The sequence below is a fragment of the Pseudophryne corroboree genome, chromosome 1, assembly GCF_028390025.1.
Source record: "Pseudophryne corroboree isolate aPseCor3 chromosome 1, aPseCor3.hap2, whole genome shotgun sequence".
Classification (NCBI taxonomy): Eukaryota; Metazoa; Chordata; class Amphibia; order Anura; family Myobatrachidae; genus Pseudophryne; species Pseudophryne corroboree.
The window spans coordinates 1,044,864,367-1,044,877,609 of record NC_086444.1 but is presented as its reverse complement, the minus strand read 5'-3'; positions in this window follow the sequence as shown (position 1 = coordinate 1,044,877,609).

The window sequence follows — 13,243 nt, the reverse complement described above, 5'->3', positions numbered from 1 at the left end:
ACGATTGAGACAATGTTGTGATAAGATGTGATTCCAAGGACCGTTTCTTTCACCCGTTTCTCCTTTGTTTTTCTCTAAGGTAAAAAGACACCCACCTGGAAGAAGATTTTGACGCACATCTCTACAAACCTCTGATGACCCATTATACAGACCATTGATGAACTGTTCCACTGACAATTGATGGACCCTTAGAGACTGTAATTTTTTTATGGACACTTGAAGAGCTTTGCTTGCCATTTACAGCAAAGATACAACAATCCGGATAAGACATCAACAAGACACCAATCGACGATCACATACATAATCACAGAACTGCATTTATAATACATGTTGCTTATCTTCATCTCTACAACCTCCAGGTAGTACCACACATAGTCGACAGGTGACTTTCACATATTAGCATTCACATATTTTCCCCCTTCATGTATCATCAACTAATGTGCACCCCATTTGTTGGAACTAAAAGCCGAAAAGAGCTCGGTAGAGTTTGACAGCCCATCCACAGACCCTTAATACGGGATAAGAAGGATTCAATGTATACTTCGCAATACCTCGAAGCTTGATTTAGAACACGTACGGCACAATGATACATGACCCCACAGACATGGATTTCATACACACATGCTATTACTATCTCATTAGGTCATACATTTCCCACCTCCTCCTCTCCTCCCTACACCCAATCATAATGAGGTATTTCATGATAACATATATATTTTTCTGTTTGGATTATTTAGATAGTGGCAGTTATTGTTGACTGCCAAAGGGTGGACTGTCAAAGTCGAAAAATATCCTGATTCACAATGCCTTGTACTAACCCCAATGCACATGCCCACTGCTCGTGCACCCACTTCCCCGTGCGTACGCATCCCCTCAGGTTGCGTAAGGGACGCTCCGACGTCTCCTGCGCATGGAGATGAGTATTTACGGCGGAGTTTGTGAGCATGTAGCGGGCGACTCGATCGTAACATATTTAACCTATATAGTGTGTTTTGTAGATAATATTCCCCTTAACAATGTCAGCAAGTATGTTTAGTGTAAATGGTTCGTGGACATGGGGATCCCTCTTTGCATGATATAAAGGGTCAGGCAAAGGTTGGAAGGTGGTGTTTAGTATCCAGCTGTAGAGTATTTTAATAGTAACATTTCAGTGTTGGTTAGGAAGAGATTGTTCGCTGCTGCGTATAGTTATGCACAAAAGTATGTTTGGAACATTAAATGTATTTGCAGTTTATTACACATGCGGGGGGAATCCAGAGGATACCTCCCACCTGGGCAGTTGGAGAAGGACACAGCCCACCTGTTTAAACCCACCTATGACCTTTACTATAATGTGGAGACACATTCCTGTGTCCAATGAACAATGAGATTGTAGGGACCATTGTATTGTGAATGTATGCTGTAAATATAAGGACCACCATTGCTGGGGCAGTCACTCACTCTCTCTACAAGGTTTTCACAGTGAAGGCTGAGGCCTGGTCCAGGACGCGCTTGCGAATCATTCCCATGTGTGTAAGTTCACTGTAGCCATTTTTTCCCTTTGTGTATGCCATTCATTCTCTCTCTGTGTGCTTGTATTTGCGATCGCATTGCTAATGTTTATATCTTATTTCTTGTTATTCTGTTTAGATATTGATGTTAGGTTTGTAATGTATAAGCTGTAATTGATTTTCCCTTTTATATATATATATACTAAAGAATCTTCTAAGAAGGTGTTGGAACCTTACCAAGTTTTGTGTATTAGACCATTTATTACTAAGGGTTTCTGAGCATCTCAATCGCTCAAACAGCTTGCTTAATAACAAGGTTAACCAGTGTTACATCATTGCAGTATCTCAGTACTAAGGTTTACAGTATAAGCATATTCTGTGTTTAAGGTTTAAAAGGTTATTGACTGTGTATGCGCTCGCTGTGTGTATTCCGTACACCCAGGACAGCGTGTGTACATTACTTGCGTACCACGTGCGAAGTCTTTATACGCAAATAGCGTACAAAGTGCGTAGCACGTGCACGTGGTTTAGCGGCCATAACGGCTTCACGGTATTAGTACATAGCTTATGTTCAAAGGTAAATATTTGACTTTATCACTTGTCACCTCTGTGAAGACTTCTTGGTGGAGGCCCCACTCTCCTGGATGGAGATCGCGATGCCTGTTTATGTACGCGTCTGCTGTTACATTGTCTGACTGGATCTGCACGGGATGATCTTGAAGATGTACCGCTTGTTGAAGGCCGTTGTAAATGGCTCTCAGTTCCAGCACGTTTTTGTGAAGGCAGGCTTCCTGACTTGACCATCTTCCTTGGAAGCTTTCTCCATGAGTGACAGCTCCCCAGCCTTGGAGACTTGCAAACAAATATTTACCTTTGAACATAAGCTATGTACTAATACCGTGAAGCCGTTATGGCCGCTAAACCCCATGCACGTGCTACACACTTTGTACGCTATTTGCATATAAAGACTTCGCACGTGGTACGCAAGTAACGTACACACGCTGCGCTGGATGTACGGAATACACACAGCGAGCGCACACACAGTCAATAACCTTTTAAACCTTAAACACAGAATATGCTTATACTGTAAACCTTAGTACTGAGATACTGCAATGATGTAACACTGGTTAACCTTGTTATTAAGCAAGCTGTTTGAGCGATTGAGATGCTCAGAAACCCTTAGTAATAAATGGTGAAATACACAAAACTTGGTAAGGTTCCAACACCTTCTTAGAAGATTCTTTAGTATATATATATAAAAGGGAAAAACAATTACAGCTTATACACTACAAACCTAACATCAATATCTAAACAGAATAACAAGAAATAAGATATAAACATTAGCAATGCGATCGCAAATACAAGCACACAGAGAGAGAATGAATGGCATACACAAAGGGAAAAAATGGCTACAGTGAACTTACACACATGGGAATGATTCGCAAGCGCGTCCTGGACCAGGCCTCAGCCTTCACTGTGAAAACCTTGTAGAGAGAGTGAGTGACTGCCCCAGCAATGGTGGTCCTTATATTTACAGCATACATTCACAATACAATGGTCCCTACAATCTCATTGTTCATTGGACACAGGAATGTGTCTCCACATTATAGTAAAGGTCATAGGTGGGTTTAAACAGGTGGGCTGTGTCCTTCTCCAACTGCCCAGGTGGGAGGTATCCTCTGGATTCCCCCCGCATGTGTAATAAACTGCAAATACATTTAATGTTCCAAACATACTTTTGTGCATAACTATACGCAGCAGCGAACAATCTCTTCCTAACCAACACTGAAATGTTACTATTAAAATACTCTACAGCTGGATACTAAACACCACCTTCCAACGTTTGCCTGACCCTTCATATCATGCAAAGAGGGATCCCCATGTCCACGAACCATTTACACTAAACATACTTGCTGACATTGTTAAGGGGAATATTATCTACAAAACACACTATATAGGTTAAATATGTTACGATCGAGTCGCCCGCTACATGCTCACGAACTCCGCCGTAAATACTCATCTCCATGCGCAGGAGACGTCGGAGCGTCCCTTACGCAACCTGAGGGGATGCGTATGCATGGGGAAGTGGGTGCACGAACAGCGGGCATGTGCATTGGGGTTAGTACAAGGCATTGTGAATCAGGATATTTTTCGACTTTGACACAAGTTTTTGGGGAGTTCCTCAAATAGACATGATGGCATCTTGTCTCAACAAGAAGCTTCAGAGATACTGTTCCAGGTCGAGAGACCCTCAAGCGATAGCGGTGGATGCGCTAGTGGCTCAGTGGGTTTTCCCGTCAGTGTATGTCTTCCCTCCACTTCCGCTGATCCCAAAAGTGCTCAGGATCATAAGAAGAACAAGAGTTCGAGCAATCTTCATTGCCCCAGACTGGCCAAGGAGGGCTTGGTACCCAGATCTTCAGGAGTTGCTCCTAGAAAATCCTCATCCTCTTCCTCTTCATGAGGACCTGCTACAGCAGGGGCCGTGCGTGTATCAAGACTTACCGCGGCTAAGTTTGACGGCATGGCTGTTGAGCGCCAGATCCTAGCCCAAAAGGGTATTCCCAAGGAAGTCATCCCCACTCTTATTCAGGCCAGGAAGGGAGTAACGTTGAAACATTACCACCGTATTTGTAGAAAATATGTATCTTGGTGTGAATCCAAGAAGGCTCCTACGGAAGAGTTTCACTTGGGACGTTTTCTCCATTTTCTACAGGCTGGTGTGGAGGCGGGCCTCCGATTGGGATCAATCAAGGTCCAGATTTCGGCCTTGTCAGTGTTCTTCCAGAAACAATTGGCCTCTCTTCCAGAGGTTCATACCTTCGTGAAAAGGGTTCTGCACATCCAGCCTCCATTTGTGCCTCCGGTGGCACCATGGGACCTTAATGTGGTGTTGCAGTTCCTCCAATCGGACTGGTTTGAGCCTCTACAAGAGATAGAGTTGAAGTTTCTCACTTGGAAAGTGGTGATACTTTTGGCTGAGGCATCCGCACGGCGGGTGTCTGAGTTGGGTGCCTTGTCTCACAAGAGCCCTTACCTAATCTTCCATGAAAATAGGGCAGAGTTGTAAACTCGTCAACATATTCTTCCAAGGGTGGTTTCTTCTTTACACATAAACCAGCCTATTGTGGTGCCAGTAGTTATTGACACATTCACTGAGTCAAAGTCTCTAGACGTGGTTAGGGCTTTGAAAATTTATGTCGCTAGAACAGCTCGTATACGGAAAACAGAGCCGTTGTTTGTCCTGTATGCTCCCAATAAAATTGGGTGTCCTGCTTCCAAGCAGACTATTGCGCGTTGGATCAGAAGTACGATTCAGCACGCTCAAACTACGGCTGGATTGCCGTTACCGACGTCGGTGAAGGCCCATTACACTAGGAAGGTGGGCTCATCCTGGGCGGCTGCCCGGGGGTCTCGGCATTGCAGCTTTGCCGAGCAGCTACTTGGTCGGTGTCAAACACATTTTCAAAATTCTACAAGTTTGACACCTTGACTGATGAAGACCTCAAGTTCGGTCAATCGGTGCTGCAGGGTCATCCGCACTCTCCCGCCCGTACTGGAGCTTTGGTATAAACCCCATGGTCATGAAGTGGACTCCAGCATCCTCTAGGACTTATGAGAAAACAGGATTTTGATACCTACGGGTAAATCCTTTTCTCCTAGTCCATAGAGGATGCTGGGCGCCTGTCCCAGTGCATACTTTACCTGCAGTTTAGTTGTTAGTTACACATGTTGTGTTATCTTAGTTCAGCATGTTGCTGCAATTGGTTCATGCCTGTTGGCGTGTGTTATGTTGAATGCCATGTTGTGCGGCATGGTTGAGGTGTGAGCTGGTATGAATCTCACCACTAGTATTAAAGTAAATCCTTTCCTCGAAATGTCCGTCTCCCTTGGCACAGTTCCTATAACTGAGGTCTGGAGGAGGGGCATAGAGGGAGGAGCCAGTTCATACCCATTGAAAAGTCTTTAGAGTGCCCATGTCACCTGCGGAACCCTCTATACCCCATGGTCATGAAGTGGACCCGACCATCCTCTACGGACTAGGAGAAAAGGATTTACTGGTAGGTATCAAAATACTGTTTTCTTAAATAAGCCCTAACTGGCTTCCTTCGCCCCTGCCACCCTGTGTGATACAGCCTGTACAGCAGCAGCCACCTTGCTGAGAGCCACCTGGCGCCGCTGACACTGTGGTGAGTGGACGGGAAATCCCCACTGTCAGTGTCAGCGGCGCCGGGCGGCTCTCAGCGAGGTGGCTGCTGCTGCACAGGATGCATCACACAGGGCGACAGGGGTGAAGGAAGCCGGTTGGCGTGAGGTATATGTTAGGGCTTATTTAAGAAAATGTATTTTTCTAAAATCAATAACAGCCCTGACACACCGCAGCTGGACGGATGCCAGGCCAAATCCGACCCGTTTGGCCTGGGCCTGACAGTGTCAATCCGACTTTTTTAAATAGTCAGATTGACATTGTCGGAAACGGGGCTAAAACCTGTCGGATCTGGTCTCCTTTCCAACAAAAGCACGCGGATCGGGGGCTATTCCGCCGATCCACGTGCTTTCCGTCAGGCTTTCCGTCAGCTTTCTGACAAGTCGGATTTTCCGACTTCTCTGAAAAAATGGGGCCGTATTGAATAGGTCGGAGCCCCTTCCGACCTAAATCTGCCGGAAACTGCTGTCTTTCTGACAAGACAGCAGTTTCCGGCAGGTATTGAATACACTCCATGGAGCCGCAGGACAAGTCATACACACACCAGGAACGTTTTATCAACATTCTCAAGATTTCATCAGTGGCGACATGATGAGACACCCGTTCCTATTAGGGAGGACAATCCTGGGATTGGGATCCTGGAATTTAGGCCCAAAAACGGCTGGGATTCAATCCCGGGATTGGAAGCTCCAATCCCGGGGATTGAGGGATCAGCGTTGAGTGTCCTCAGGATGCTCAAGCGCTTCCCGGCTCCCTCCTCTTGGCTACCCCGCGCAGCGTGACATGCAGTCACAGGTCATGATCACCCGCCACCGGGAGCCGCCGAGAGGGAGAAGAGAATGTTTCGTACCCGCCCGCCCTCGATGTATGGTGAATTATGTGAGGGGACTGGCCACATAGGGAAAAGACAATCCCGGGTATCCTGGGAATCCCGGGATTGACCATTTTTCAATCCCGATACCTGGGATTGAAAAAATGGCCCGGGATTGGCCTCCCTAGTTCCTATGTTGTTATTTAATATGATTCCTTCTTTATATTTTAGATTCTTTTCTTTATATTTTATACAATGTGAATGTAGTACATTTACATACAAATACACAGTGCACCTAGCATGACCTATTAATCAGGACAAATACAGTCAAAGCTGATTCATATAATATTGAGTCACTGTTAATAATTTTTCTACATAGCCGTTGTACAATGACAAATATCTAATTGATGATACTTGTCTTCATGGTTTTAATCTCTGCGAAAATAGCATTAAAATAAATATATTAACTATCTTAACATCTGTTCAGTTTTTCGATCTAATTTGCTTAAAGCAAAATTTACTCATCTAGGAATTGATTTCTTCACATGGATTAGTAATTTATTTTCTCATAGTGACAACGTTAGTAAAGATGAACTCCATTCTTTTGTTGATGTTTTTTTCTCCACCTAATTGGGAAAAAAGTATTTTACTATTGAGCCGATCTTGAGTTTAGAGTCAGATTAAATCCCCAAAGAGGCGAAAGGCAAAATATGGGTCCATCTGTACTAAAATGATTTTTGATGTTAAATATACAGCATAGTCAGGTGTTGAGGGCCCTGTGTGTGTGTGTGTGTGTATTATATATCTATGAATGTATGTATGTATGTATGTGGGTGGGTTTGTGTGTGTGCTTGTGTATGTACAGTATGTATGTATGTGTGTTTACATGTGTGAGTTTGTGTATGTATATATAAATGTGTGATATATATATATATATATATATATTTATTTCTGCTGCGGGGTGCACTGGGCTCCACAAGGATTGGACAATGGGGTGTAGAATAGGATCTTGATCCGAGGCACCAACAGGCTCAAAGCTTTGACTGTTCCCAGAATGCACAGCGCCGCCTCCTATATCACCCCGCCTCCCAGCACAGGAGCTCAGTTTTGTAAATTGGTGCTGCAGTAAGCAAGTGTAACGATCCGGGTATCTGGACGCCATTACTTGCCTTTTAGATGTCTCCTGAGGCTGGCTCAGCGTTCCAGGGCCGGATTTCATCTGTAATACTGATGTCCACATTCCGCATCCCTCTCCTGTCACCCTGAGACGCTGTCACAGCGGCGCCATGTTTACTTCCTGAATGGCATCTCCCGTCCTCCGCGGCCTCCGCCGCCGTTCCTGTGTTCCAGTATACAGGATATCAGAGTGGCGCCTCATGCCAGCCGCGGCCTCCGCTGTCGTCCGCGTGGTTCTAGTGTGCAGTCATCAGTCTGGCGTCTCCTGTCGTCTGCGGCCGGCGCCGCCATTGCTGCTAAGTTTCCACATGGATTACCAAACCAACTTTCCCTCCAAGTACCTACATGGGCACAGCCATGTTGGATTCTGTCACCTGTTCAATTTCCATCAATCCGCTGCTCCACTGAAATCAGCATAATTGCCTAGCCAATCCCTTCCTTGCTGCAGGTATAAGTATTCTGTGCCTGAGCAAGGAAGGCGTCAGTGCTTTGGTTGTCAAACCTTGTTTCCAGTCTCTCTCTCCTGTGGTTGTTTTCCAGGTTTCCAGCTCCTGTCTCCAAGCTTCCACTAAGAGACCCGCACCAGCCTACCACCTGCGGTGCAGCCTGACTCTGCAGTCCTCCGTGACAACTCCATTTCCAGCTACAGAGTCACCTGCTTCCAGCACTCAGCTTCCAGCAGAGATCAGCTTCTCTTAAAGTGCCGGTACCTTTTCTGCAGATTTCCATTAACCACCGGTATTATTATTTAATCGCTCCCAAGCTTCATATTATCATTTGGCTGGTTCCATCCAGCATCCACTCCATGTTACATCTGACTGGTTCCAACCAGTACCCACAGCAGCCACTTCATCTACAGCGGTCCAGCTTTCTGAGGAACATCAGCTGGTGTGATCCTGGGCTATTTCCACTACTACAGTCGGGCCTGGTAAGGACTTTCCATCTAGAGGACAATAAAAACTGTGCCCATTCCACCAGAGCCCTGTGGCCATTGCCATCCTGTAGTACCCAGGAACTGTGATATAATGACTGTTGATTATTACGTATTTTCTTTTATCACTGCTGTGTCACATGGAGATTGTTTAATAAACATCATTGACTTTTACTTTGGTTGTCGTGGTCACGCCTTCGGGCAATCTTCCTACGTGTAACTTACATGTCCAGGGGTCTGATACAACCTCCCAGGTTTCACTACATCTCAGCCCCTACAACTGAGGCTGCCTCCCGTCAGCTTAGGCCCTCAGTTGTGACAGCAAGCACTGAACAGCAGGGCTGCTCCAAGCAGCCCTAAGAAAATCTTTTTATGAGGTAAAAAATGAAGACTTCAAAGGCAGCAGCGGTGGTAAATGTCTTGTGACATTCACTGCTGCAGCTCCAGCTCTCCCCAGCGGCGCTGTACACTCCCGAGCCCTGGTTGCCAGGTACCTACAGTGGAGGCTCCGGTTTTCTTCACGTTAGACACACACGGCTGGGGCTCTCCAGGATTGCGTGGCTGAGCTTTGGGAGATGGTAAGTGGGTCTTGCTTGCGGGACCCGGTCTTGATCGCGATCCAGCGCAGTCAGTGGGAGGCGGGCCACGCGCGCTGGCGGTGGACACTGTGGCAGTACAGGCGATCCCACTAGATCACCAGGGCATGGGCGCAGGTCAGGTTTTCTCTCTAAACCATTTCTTATATCGCCCACAGTACCCGGTGGTTTTGCCAGCAGAGGGGATAAGGCTTAGAACTGAAGCCCCTCCCCCAGCCCTAGGGCGCCATTTCTAGCAAGTGTTCCCGCCCTGGAGCTGCATATCTGTCTTTTCCTCACTCCCTGTCAGTGTCTGCGGCGCCATTATCCCTCAGCTCACTGTTCCTGAGACTGCTTGGGCAAATCCTCCTATGTAAAGCCGCCAGGTTGTCAGCGTTGTGCCTTTACATGACACTTAAGTATTCTACCTGCCTTTTTAGACAGTGATAGTTAAGAAAGAGTGCACTTAGTCAGGGTTTTATAGTACAATTACCCTGTGATATACATCCAGTTCTTATTGTGTACTGTTATATCTATTGTTATTTAGCTGTGTAAGCTAGTCCAGTGCAGTATTATTGTCAGTAATAACCTCTGCATTGTACAAACTGTGACTTTCTGTGTGTGCATTTGATAGCTGAGTGGTGTCCATTTCGTGTCTTTCACTCAACCTGCTATCCCTATATTCCATAACCTGAGGGGGCTTGGTGCGTCAGGTGTTATCTAATATAGGATTTTCACAAAGATATACCGTATTACGTATTTTTCTCTGTGATTTAGTCACCATATCTCTCCTTTATCTCTGCTAGTGCTGACTACACTGCGCAGGGGTTTGGGTTCAGAGGTATAGTGCTGCTGATAATTGTACTGTGTTAACCTCATACTGCAAGTTATATCATGTCTGCTTCTGAGGGTAACGGTTCTGGGGCTGAACACACTGTCAGTGTTGCTGACACCACAGGGCCATATGAGGAGAATTTAGCAGCTGTGGGCTCTGGTTCCGGGGGCTCCTTTCCCCCCAGTGGGACTGTGGCAACGGAGGCACATACTGATCCACCGTGTGTCAGGTCCGGGTGTTTTTGTGAATCCGTTAACCCTGAACCAACCACAGGTGTAGGTGCTGGTGGGAAATGGAAGCAGGGAGGACGAAGAAAGTTCTGTTTCATATTTTATTGAAAATAACAATTCAGTAAATGTTAAATGACAAGTTGTTAATCATCATATTGTACTGACGTATTGCATGAATGGTAAAAATAATATGCAGGAAAAAACTCAAAGACAAATAAAAGAAATGTTCATGGAAACGTATGCAAAACAAGCTGATGAATAAATGTTGAATTGTCCAAATATAAACAAGCTTTGATGCTGAACTGTAGAATGTGTTTAACTGGATAATGCAGACATGGAGAAATAACTGTAAGGATTTGCAATGAAGTTTTGAGAGTTAACTGAGAGACTGTGAAGAATTATCCTTGTTATGGCAACATAGAAAATAAAAGTACTGAATTGGGTTACTTGCAGGTTCCGGAGATCACTGTGAAACTGTAGCAGATGACAAGGTGATGAATGGGTTAAATGCAGAGTAGAACAAACGAACAGCTGAGGGTAGTGGAATCCTCCAAACTTTGTAAGGTTGAACACAGGCAGACAAGGTAACCTCATGCAAGACTCTGGGAATCCAACTGTCTCCAGTAGGTGTGCAATTAACTGACAGCACAGCGGAGAGCCGGTGGATCTTTTTAGCAGTGAAGGCTGCAGACGGACCTCTGGGAACGGAGGCGATATCTGGACCACGGGAATCACACAGGAACGCACGGAGAGAGCTCAGAGCTAGAGCACAGCGTTGATACAACAAAGCACTGGCCCAGAGTAACATAATCCCAGCCTACTTAAAGGCAGCACAAGCACGGGATTGGTTTACACCTGCCCACAGGTGTTTTCACAAGTGCTCTGTATTACCTATTTGGTCTCCAACATGGCCACCTCCTATACAGCAGACACACCGCAGTGCCTTAGGCCATTGGGTCCCCGCACTCCCAGTTCCCAGACTCTGCATTACCTGTGCCACTGATCACGCCGCGTCCCCACACGGGCGCACAGCACCGCGAGCAACCGCACTGGCAACGGATGAACCCCAGAACCCGCAGAGGTGAGAGACCGGTTCGTGACAGTACCCCCTCTTCTAAGGGTGGTCTCCGAACACCTTCGAACCTTATCAGGATTTTTGGAGAAGTATTTCTGTACCAGTCTTGGAGCATGAACATCTTCAGAGAAAACCCAGGATCTCTCCTCCGGACCGTAACCCTTCCAGTCGACCAAAAACTGTAAACGTCCATATCGGGAACGTGAGTCCACAATCTCTTTAACTTCAAATTCCTCATCCTGCAAAGAGTGAACTTTAGAAAATTTGGACTGGGTAGTACGGAACTTATTGAGAATCAAAGGCTTCAATAAAGATGTATGAAAGGCATTAGGAATTCTCAAAGACGGTGGCAACTTGACTTTGTATGACACAGGGTTGAGTACCTTTACAATGGGAAATGGACCAATAAACTTGGGAGCAAATTTCTTAGAAGGAACTTTGAACCTGAGATTGCGCGTAGAAATCCAAACTTGGTCTCCCACCTTGTAATTCGGTACAGCTCTACGTTTTCTATCTGCAAAAGATTTATAACGAGCGGAAGTTTTGACCAACGACTTACGCACACAACTCCAGATTCTAGACAGACGTTGAAGCTCTTGATCTGCTGCTGGAACCTCTAGGGCTGGCACACGAGGATGAAAGCCGAAGTTAATATAAAAGGGCGTAGATTCTGAAGACGAATGGAAGAGATTATTATGAGCAAATTCTGCCAATGGAAGGTAGTCAACCCAGTCATCCTGTGAGGACGATATATATAGCCGGAGAAATGTTTCAAGGTCTTGGTTTACTCTCTCAGTTTGTCCATCTGTCTGAGGATGATATGCAGAAGAAAAATTCAACTTGACATTTAAAGATGAACAAAGTGACCTCCAAAACTTGGCCACAAACTGTGTTCCCGATCAGAGATGATCTCTCGAGGAAGGCCATGCAACTTGAAGATTTCAGAGATGAACAATCTGGCTAGTAAAGGGGCTGATGGTAATCCAGTTAATGGAATGAAATGTGCCATTTTCGAAAATCGATCCACTATCACCCAAATGGTATTTCGCCCTTTTGATGGAGGTAGATCGGTCACGAAATCCATTGAGATATGAGTCCATGGTTGTTTGGGTATGGATAATGGATGTAATAAACCTGGTGGAGAACTTCTTGGACTCTTATGTTGGGCACATTTAGGACATGCTGCTATAAACTCTTGGACATCGGCTTTGAGACGTGGCCACCAATAAGACTGTTGAATAAATTTGAGAGTCTTTAAAACCCCAGGATGACCCATGAAGGAAGAGGAGTGAGCCCAGGTAAGCAGCCGTTTTCGAAGATTTGTGGCGACAAAGGTCTTGCCAGGCGGAGGAACTGGAGGGGTTCGAGTCATTAAAAAGGACGTAGGATTCACAATGGCTTGATTCGTGGTAGCATCATTTAATTCAGAAGAAGCAAAGGACCGAGAAAGGGCATCTGCCTTTTTGTTCTGAGACCCTGGACGATAGGTGAGCTTGAAATTAAATCGTGTGAAGAAAAGCGCCCATCGAGCTTGTCGTGGATTCAAGCACTGAGCTGACTGCAGATATAGAAGATTCTTATGATCAGTATAAACTGTAATGCGATGTTGTGCTCCTTCTAGAAGGTATCTCCACTCCTCAAATGCCAACTTGATGGCAAGTAATTCTTGCTCACCGATTGCATAATTACGTTCGGCCGGGAGGAACTTATGGGAGAAATATCCGCAGGGATGGACCTTTTTATCTTCAAAGACTTGTGACAACACAGCTCCTACTGCTTCTGTAGATGCATCCACCTCTAGTAGAAAGGGACGATTCAAATCAGGCTGTCGAAGAATGGGGGCTGACACAAAGGCTTGCTTCAAATCAGAGAAGGCTTTGATTGCTTCAGAAGACCAGTTCGTAGGATTTGCT